We start from the raw sequence: 10614 nt of genomic DNA on the forward strand, positions 1-10614 counted from the left end.
GGGGCCCGAGCGCCGCTGGGGAGCGGGAAGGCGGGGCGCAGGGGCGGGGCGTAGGGGCGGGGAGCTCAGAGACAGGGAGTATGGGACATGGGGCGGGGTGTAGAGGCACGGGGGCGGGGCGCGCGGGAGGACCTGGGCTTCCGGCGCACGAGGCTGCACCCGGCGCAGGACTGGCTGCGAAACCTCCGCAGCTCCCAGGCTTCCTCTCGACTCTGGCACTCGGCAGCTTTCTGCGTGGTCTGTGTGGCTCAGCGCTTTCAAGAAACAGATGCGAGACAAGTGAAACGACATCACAGTCGCTGTTTATCTGGGGTTTTCCTTCTTAAATTTTTTATAACAGTAAAGCTGGCCATGTTCTCCTTTGTCAAAATGCTCACACATCATGACTTCAAATAATCCGCAAAATGACCCTGTAAATCAAGAGCAAGCATCACTATGTCAAGCAAACAGAAGCTCAGAGCAGTGATTCAGAGTCTTCCAAACAACCAAGTCTGGGCCGATTTTCAAATGTGAACTCAATGAATGTACTGAGATGTAATATGAGAAATCACAGAGAAAGCAGTTAGCAAGATGCCTGGTATATGTAAGCAGTAAGTGGTATTATTAATTAAAATTTTGTAGTATTTCCAGATATGCCCAGATGAACAATTTTAACATCTCCAGAACACCAACACAACCGGACTCTTCATGATGCAATTAGGAGGTAGACATCAGTCACCCCAAAGTATTCTCACTGAGAAAGAAAAGGAAAAATATGAAATCTGGCCAAGCCTAGAACTACAAGCCTAAGGAAATACAGGGACCAAACGAAACTGTTATGTGACACAGCAGAAAGTGAGCAGTGAACCCAGGGTGTGGTAAGTGTACAGAGCAGATGGCCCACTGTCTTTATTCCACGAACAAGTAGCATCACAGCAGAAGGGAGGAGGATCTGTCTTTGCAAATCAGACAGGAAACAAGGCAGCCAAAGCAGATCATGGCCTGGGTTGGGTCATGAGTGGGACAAACTAGCTTAAAAAAATTTTTTTTTTTTTGAGATTTGGGGACTTCCCTGGAGGCCCAGTAGTTAGGACTCCACGCTTCTACTTCAGGAGGCAAAGATTTGATCCCTCATCAGGGAATTAAGATCCCACATTCCACCCGCACTGAATAGCAAAAAAAAAAGTAATAAAAGATTGGGAAATTTGGATTTGGAATGGATGTCAGGTGATTGTTACTGTTCAGTAGCTAAGTTGTATCCAACTCTTTGCAACCCCATGAACTACAGCACACCAGGCTCCTCTTTCCTTCACTATCTCCCAGTGTTTGCTCAAATTCATGTCCGTTGAGTCAGTGATGCTATCTCACCATCTCATCTCATTTATCCATTAGGCTCTATGAACTAAATGAGTAGGTAGCAGATTCAAAACCCACAGACAGAGCTCATGGGAAAACAGTCTGACAAGCTGTCCCCATCGACCCCTAGATGTAAGGGGAGTGAGGATGAACCACAGAGCGCTGCAGCCTAGGTGACATCAGTGTGTGTGCAGGTAGAAACAGGAGCACTGAGGAACCTGACGGTCCTGAAGACAGGGAACCAGCATCAGTTTCCCCAGGAAGTGCAGAGAGAACAGCAGCTGAACACAGGAAGGGTTTTTCCTCCTCTAGGCCTGAGGGGCTGGAGCAATGCTTCTTCCAGGACAAGACCCCACATGGAGGGGGACCCCCTCGGGGAATGAGCACTTGCAGGACTTGAAGAAGAGACAGACAGGAAGGAAGACATGCCGATAACACTGGGCACAAGGGACTTGCAGAAGGCAAGCCCTCACACGTTAGCCCGCGGTTGACAGCGACAGAAGGCATTGCAACAGCTGACGTCAGTTCAGGAATGAGCATCAGGAAAGAAGTGAGGTCAAAAGTCAGCAAAGTTATCAGACAAAAAAAGAACAAGAAGTAGAATAACATTCTTGCAGACAATGAAAGCATACCACAGGGGTATGCCCACAAAACAGACCAAAGCTGTCACCTACTATTTCAGAACAAACTAAAGACATTTAGAGAGTGAGAGACAATGTGAACCAAAATTAGGAAGAAATAGAAATAAAAGAAAAAATAAAGTCTAAAGGAATGAGAGGAACTAAACATAACCAACAACACCTTAGAAGAAATGGAAACTGAAAAGAAGAAAATCATTAAAAAAAAATTTTTTTAATGAAGAAAGGCAAATAAGTTTGAGAGAGAACAAATACTGGGGACAGCCAAAAGCATCCAGCAGATAACAGGAGTCCCAGAAGATAAAAGTGACATGAGATAACAGTTCTAAAACCTGCAATTCAAGGAAACAAATGTTCCTGAAATATGAACTCTACATACTTGAAATATAAGGAAGGGAAACACTGCATACCAGAGAATATCAGTTCAGAGTGCACACCACCAAGACATATTCTAGTAAAACTGCTGAGTTTTAAATAAAAATGAAAAGGAAGTATCTTTGGGCATCCAGGCAAAAACAGCAAGTGACTTATGAAGGAATAGGATTTAGTTTATCGGGCTTCCCTGGTGGCTCAGATGGTTAAAGAATCTGCCTGCAATGCAGGAGAGCCAGGTTCAATCCCTAGGTGGGAAAGACACAACTGAGGGACTAACACTTTCACTTTGAGACTCTAAGCTTTATGCCAGCAGAGAATACGTACATGTACTTAAGATTTTGTGAGGAAAGAAAATATGAGCCTAGGACTCATGCAGCAAAAGTGAATTTCAAATATAAAGATCATAGACAACAGTTATCAACATACAGGAATTCAGAGAATTTAGTTTCCGTGATTTCTTCCAAAAAACAAGCTTCAGACCATCAGAATGACAAGGGAGAGATATTGCTATAAAAATAGGAGGTGAACATCAAAGTCACAGTGTCATTTGAATTAAGACCATTTTCAGGTTAAAAGAGAGAGAGAGTGGTATGTAATGGTATATGCTCTGACAAAATAGATGTATACAGCTCTTTATTCATAGAGGAAGAATGGAGAGCAAAAACGCAGAAACAAATTCCTGCTTTCAATAGCATATTGGTAGCAGTGTTATTGGGAGAAGGCAATGGCACCCCACTCCAGTACTCTTGCCTGGAAAATCCCATGGGCGGAGGAGCCTGGTAGGCTGCAGTCCATGAGGTCACTAAGAGTCGGACACGACTGAAGTGACTTAGCAGCAGCAATGTTATTGATAGTGTTACTCTAACACTGTTGCTTGTATAAGAGGGGATGAAACAGATTATAACTATAGGATATTGAGGGTTTCCCTGGTGGCTCTGTTGATAAAGAATCTGCCTGCAATTCAGGAGACCCGGGTTCCATCCCTGGGTTGGGAAGATACCCTGGAGAAGGGAATAGCAACCCACTCCATTATTCTTGCCTGGAGAATTCCGTGGACAGAGGAGCCTCGTGGGCTACAGTCCATGGGGTGTCAAAGAGTCCGACTCGACTGAGCAACTCCCACTTTCACTTTCATTGTAATTCTATTAGGCCCTGATGAAAAATGAGTGTGATTGGTTCTTTAATGTTTTCTTTAGAGATCCAGGGAAACTTTTTCTCTTCTCTCTTAACCTTTCTATAATTTATAGCAATTTGGTAGATTATACTTTTATAAACAGACACAAACAATCCAGAAGCAGACCCAGAGCTTCTAGGCTTGGTTCACTGCATTTCCAGGTCATATTAGACAATTTTCTGAAATCTCTGTAGGTAGAAATTGCCGGTGTCATCATTGTGGAAACACTGCCATGACAGCTGGAGAAGAGCAAGTTTTCAAATTCTCTCAGCCAGAGCAGCTGGATGGGCTGAGAAGGGCAACCACTTGGGAACAAGCAGAAACAGCAGTGGACCCAGCATCCACAGGGGGTCATGCCCTGGCCGAATCCCTCTGTGAGGAACAGGGAGCTAACTGGTCCATGGCGCAGGGGCTGGCCAAGGCCTGGGATGGGGAGCAGGGAAGGCCGAGCAGTGAAGGCAGTGTCCACACCGCCACTAGGGGTGCTCCCAGGGCAGGGTGGGGGCAGGGATCTAGGTGCCAGCAGGCAGGTCAGGAGCTCAGCATTTCTGCAGACTGGACAGTGATCAGGGAACAGTTGATAAATACAGGTCCCAGCCCGCACTTGTGCTGTCTCTCTAGGGAGCAGAGGCCCCACCAGACTGGGCAGTGACAGGTGTTCCCAGCCCAGCACTGGAACCACAAGAGGCCTGAGTCCCTTGGCAGGTGTCCTTCTTCAGAGTACATCACCACCCTCTGCCACCTGTGAAGGTGGGATGTTTGTCAACAGAAGGACACTCACATAGCTCTCTCACTCACGCCTTTGTTCTGGGTGCACAGCAGATTCTCCAGAAATGTTTTTTGTTAATTAGAAAGGAGAGGGAAAGACTGACAGACAGACAGGGAGGAGGAGGGGTGGGAGGAGGGGGATGGGGAGAGAAAACAGTAGACCAATTAAAGCAAGGAAGAATGGAAAGAAATGAAAGAGAGACAGCTGAAAAAAAGAGAGGGAGGGAGGAACATCATTCTGATGGGAACACACACACACACCATACACAAACCACATACACCACGCATACACAATGCACACACCATACACACCACACACACCACACACCACACACACACATCTCACACACCACACACACTACACACACCTCACACACCACATTACGATCACCCTAAATAAATCAGCTATTTTCCAGCTACACTTACTATCTTAGCCCTTCCTGAAACATCCTTTAGGGTAACCAAAGATAATGGTTGGGATAACTCTGCATATTTGGAGTTAGAATTATTTGTATCTCTAGGCTCAACTCGGAGAAGGCAATGGCACCCCACTCCAGTACTCTTGCCTGGAGAATCCCAGGGACAGGGTAGCCTGGTGGGCTGCCGTCTATGGGGTTGCACAGAGTCGGACACGACTGAAGCGACTTAGCAGCAGCAACTTAGCAGTAGCAGGCTCAACTAGAGATTGCCACTAGTGCACAGTTGGTAAAGAATCTGCCTGCAGTGCAGGAGACCTGGGTTTGATCCCCAAGTTGGAAAGACCCCCTAGAGAAGGAAATGGCAACCCACTCCATTACTCTTACCTGGGGAATTCCATGGACAGAGGAGTAGGGTAGGCTGCAGTCCATGGAATTGCAAAGAGTCGGACATGACTGTGCTACTAAATTTCACTTTCACTAGGCTCAACTATTCTTTGCTTTTCTCTGAAACATATTCTAAAAGACAGTGGGGTTCAAGACCAGTAATAGTCCGTTAGAAGCAGTAAGGCGATCAGGTCATAAACTTACTAGTTGGGAGCCCATTACTTCACGACCGAAAGGAAAGATTCAGCGTCTCCAGCAGATGGCGCACTCTGCCCTCTGCCAAGATGGGACAAAACATGTTCTCTCTTCTTGGGATGGTGGAGACAATGGACCCTAACCAGGTAAGAGGTTGGGTTAGGAAAGAAATTGGTCAGCAGGACCCCAGGGGACACCAAGTAGAGAAGACAAAACCTGGAGGCTTTTACACTTATTTCTCATGTTAAACTGTTAAAAACATGTACTGACCGCACCAATAATCTGTTCCATTCACATCATTTGGGGGTCTGAAAAAGTTAAGAATTCTTCCAGAATAGAGCTTTAAATTAAGCCCCAAAGAAGAACAAAGTACTAGGAGTTAGGACATCTGAAAATATTTTTTTCTGGCAGGATAATTGGTGCAGGGCTCATAGTGAAGAGAGGTTTCCCGTAACAGATAAACCAGTTCTGAAGGAAACCTCAGGGCAGGTGACACTAACTGGAGGTTACTTGGACCACTCAGTGTTCCTGCTGCTTCACTGCCTATTGCATCCTGAGCTCTGGGCTGTGCATTGTCTACGAGCAAGCAGACAGCAAAATGGAAAGATTGACATCTCCACACAAGAGGCAGGGAACATGACATGTATTCTTTGGAATCATCCTCAAATTTGAGCTAGAAAGTAGAGCTTTGTTAATCCACTTCTTAAACATCTGTCCTCACAAGTTTCCAGAGACAGTTTGGAAGTTCATGACTGTGACTAATTTCCAGTGAACCGCTAAGCTGATGGCACCTGCAGCCTCTGTCCCCTCCCATCCACTGATGTGGCTAACTCTCTGCAGCTGCTTTTACTGTCAGCTCGCCCCTAAAACTTCACTTTCTAAAGATATTTTAAAATGTAAAAGTAATACGTTAACCACAAGACGTTTGAAAATACTGAAAAGTTGTAGAGAAGAATTACCCAAGATTGAGTAGATACTGGCTCAAGTCCAGGACACCTGGGGTCTAGGACCCCCCCATCCCTGGGCTGGGGGCTTAACTCTGGGATTAACTTGGGACTTAACTCTGGGATGAAGAAAGGAGTCCAGCCCATATCATATGGGACTAGTTTCAGTTATGTTTGTACAGTTGTGGTAGCCAGTTGTCAAGTCACATGCTGTTTTATGCTGTTTCAACTGCTGTTAGCTTGTTTGATGGCATCAGGGCACCTGACTTGCTGGGTTTTGAAGTCTGATTCATTAGGTGGAAAAGAACAGGGACGTGTGCAGGGGTTTTCCACCCTGACTTTTATAAACATGCCCCGTGGAAGTGTTTGAAAGAATCAGGTGCTACATTCATCATTACAGCCTGAACTATCTACAGTAACTTAGTCAAGTTTAGAAATGCTGTTGTTTGGGAGAACTTCCTCTGTCTAATTTATGCACAAGTTGAGGGTTGATTACAGAACAGTCATTGGACTTGCTGACATTATCAGGCCATTGGATAGATTAACAAGACTCACAAAGTGAACATAACACTGAAGAGGAATTCCCAGGAGGTCCAGGGGTTAGGACTCCATGCTTCCACTGCAGGAGGCATGGGCACGGGTTCGTGGTTGCAGACTAAGATCCTGCACGCCACATGCCACCCCCAAAAAAGCTTGAAGAACATTTGGATTTGAGTTTTATATATATATATATATAGGCTGTGCCACACAGCTTGCAGGATCTCAATACCCCAACCAGGAATTGAACTGGACCAGAGCTCTAACTCCTAGGTGACAGGAGAACTCCCTGAATTTTATGATTTTAATTCATTAAGCACCGATACAAAACACCAGCTTCTTTTCTTTTCTGAGTGTAACACCCCCTCCCTACCACACATGCAGCGGACAGGCCTCTGGCCACAGTTGAGACAAGCAGAGAAGATGGAACTACTCACGCCCCAGAAAAGGCACAGGCTCCCGCTTCCTGATGATTGCATGATTGATTTTTTCTGATTAAGACAATTTGGGGAACATTTATGTAATAGTCGTGTTTTCCAATGGGTGTTTTCTTTCCTGCTGAAAAGGCATTTTGAGAGTGAGAGCATTCCCTGTTCAGTTCTTAGAAAAGCTAATTGCATTCTGGGGATTCTCAGCAACTTGTTTTTCTCCTCTCAGCAGGCACAGATGCAGCGCACCCTCCATGGACCCTCTGATCCCTCCCATCCTGGTTAAGAAAAGACACATGACAGGGCCCTGGGGACGAGCCCTTTTCCGTGATTTCCAGACTTCTCAATCCCACACACCAACAACTGCTTAAAAAAAAAAAATTTTGTTTTGGTGACCTACATAGATTTGTCAATTTGTTCATTCATGTGGCCAAGTGAGAAGGAAAAACAGAATAAAACCTGCCATCTTCCCCCAGAATCATTTTATTACAGAAACAATATTTTATCACTCAAATGCAGAAAGGACATTACCTTAGCTAAGGACAGTGTTTTGTGTGAAATACACTTAGCTGAGTGGACGTCTCCTGGGCGTGGCCATGTTACTGTTGTGTGGGGTGGGTATCTCTGTGGGGAGACCGGTTCCTGGCTGGGAATTTCAGCCCGAGATCGGGCTGCATGGCCAGCCCTGACTCGCTCACACCCGCTTCCTGCTGGAGAACTGTGCTTACCCGACGCAGCTTTACCACCCACTGCCCATCACCCACACCTGCTCCCTGTGCGGTCCAGTCCTTTGCCTGGCCTCCTGGCCCGAATGGGCAGAAGTAGCAGCCCCATTCTCCTTAAAGGATCCGTACCCCTTGACAAGCATGCCTTTCAAATTATTACTAAGTCAGCATATTTTAGCCTCCACAGCTGTAGCTGAGACAGTCTCGAGCCCAAAGACATCACTGAGTCCTTCTCTAGGGAGCAGACAAGAGAAGGTCTTGCCTTTCCTGGAAATTTAGTAGGGCTGGGCTGTTTCTATCATCTTTCCCAAAGGAATGTGAAAAAAAGACTTACCCTATACAGAAACACCTCCTTCTTTCAGACCACCAGCATTTTCCGTGTGTTAATCATCTCATGCAGAGAGGGTGGCTTTTAGACGCCCAGAGGATCAAGCTTCCTGAAGAGCTGTCCACTGCACTGGGTGGCTAAATGGAAGTTATGCTGGTCTTCTATAGACAAGGGAAGTCTTTTTATTTTTAATTTAAGTCCAATATCCGTTACCTTCCTTTAAAGGCTTTCAATTTGTATATGGATGTTTTGTAAGGCCTCTCAGGATGAGAATATCAGTGCTATAATTGGGCAAACACTTAAGAGACATTCATTCAACAAATGGTCTTCAAGCACCTACTATGTGCCAACCACAGCGCTGGCTTTGGAGATTCAATAATGACAAGTCATTCTTTTCCTCAAGGGCTTAGGAACTTTAATTGAGGGAACAGACATATCAACATAAAAAGAAGTCCTCAGGGACTTTCCTGGTTCCCTGGGCAGATTCAGAGCAGCATGAGGGAGGGGGTACCACCAGTTCCACCTGAGCCATGGAGAGCAGCTTTCCAAGGGAGTAGGGGACCCCAATGGTGAGCGTAGGCATCCTTGGGGAAGGTGGATAGGGAGGCTGTGCTAGACACTGAGCTACTGTCAGAGCCACCTTCTCCTCTCTGCAGCTTTATGTGGGGCTAAGGCTCTGCAGGCCCCTTTGCCAGCTGGATCCATTAGGTTCCACCCACAGGAGGCCCGGAGGAACTGGGCGGCTGGAGACAGGAGCAGGGCCCACTCGCCTGCTGGTCTTGACAGCACTGCACCCTGAACCAGCCTGCCTGCACCTGGCAGAGACAGTAGCGCCCACAGCAGCAGCCTTGCCTCCAGGCCCCTCTTGGCCATGAATCCTGGCACCCCTCCCGGCTGACATGTTCTGGCAACCCCAACCCTGAGGGTGGCAGCTGCTGCCTGCACTTACTATCTCTGTGGCTTTGGTTTTCTGTTTTTGCTTTTTTATCTGCTTATTCAATTTCTTATATTCAGTTCTCTCTGTTGAAACACTCAGGGTGGTTTCTATTGTCCTGACTGACCCTGACTGATGTTCTGCTGGGAGTGATGATCCCAGGAAGCAGACTTATGAGTCAAGTCACAGGACTGATGCGGGCATGTCGGGCCTTGAGTGCAGTGCAAGGCTCCCTGATGCTGAGAAGTGGTCCTCGATGACCATGGCATTTAGTGGCATCACTGTCAGGCAGATAATCACCCCTGCTTCCTTGTGATGAACTGTCAATAAGCCTGTCTCAAGGACCAAGTGGCTGTGGCCCTTGACCATTAGGGCAGCAACGAATATTCCCAGGTGGGCAGTGGGGGCCTTGCAGCTGAGTTTGAGAAGTCAACATGCAAGGACCCAGAGTCCTCTGCAAACTAAACCAACTATCTTCCTCCTGGTTTGAATATGTGTGAGAAAGCCCATTCCAAAATGCCCTTAATCACATGTTTAAGTAAATAACTTTTGGAACACACTAAAAACTGAACAAGATACCCTAGGAGGACTGCCAGAGCACAGCTAGACACTAATCTGTGCTGTGATGTGCTTAGTCATTCAGTCCTATTTGACTCTTTGGGACCCCGTGGGCTGTAGCCCACCAGGCTCCTCTGTCCATGGGGATTCTCCAGGCAAGAATACTGGAGTGGGTTGCCATGACTTCCTCCAGGGGATCTTCCCAACCCAGGAATTGAACCAGGGTCTCCTGTATTGCAGGCAGATTCTTTACCAGCTGAGCTACCAGCGAACCCCAGATGCTAGCCGATGTGGCTCTAATATTGGGGGTCCTAATGCCTACTCCTCAGCCCAGGCTTTACACTTGCAGTGACTCTCTGAGATCAAAACAGAGGGGCTAACTTCAGTTCCAGTATATTCTCCTTTGCCACAAAAAGCTGTCCACAAAATTCCTTGAGACCTTATTCTGTCATCTACTATAGATTATCTCTCTTTGGTTTGTCAGCTCAAGACTGACAGATGCTTTTGTTCATGCAGTTCTAAAATCAAGGGCCTACTAGATTCAAAGACAAAGAAAAGCAAATAATTGCACAATGTGACTAGGTCTGCAGCCAGTAGGTGAGCTGCTGGGACCTGGGGGCCTGGAAAGGCTTGGAGTGGAAAAGTACTGAACCTCAGTCAGAGGGGAGGAAACACTTTCAAGGCCCCTGGACAAGGTGGTCTTGGCAGAGACCCTGGGAGAGGCCTCATGTGAGGCCCCACCCCCGGGGACGGGAGGTGCCTGGACTGGACATGGAGACGTGCCCCAGAGCATGGCTGGGATGGGGGAGTTGGGGGGAGGCTTCTGAGTCCTCCCTCCAGAAAATGGCAGCGTGCTGGCTGGGTCCCAAGTC

Source organism: Bos grunniens, chromosome 24, assembly GCF_055505025.1.
Source record: "Bos grunniens cultivar Pamir isolate PY7600 chromosome 24, Bosgru_T2T1.0, whole genome shotgun sequence".
Classification (NCBI taxonomy): domain Eukaryota; kingdom Metazoa; phylum Chordata; class Mammalia; order Artiodactyla; family Bovidae; genus Bos; species Bos grunniens.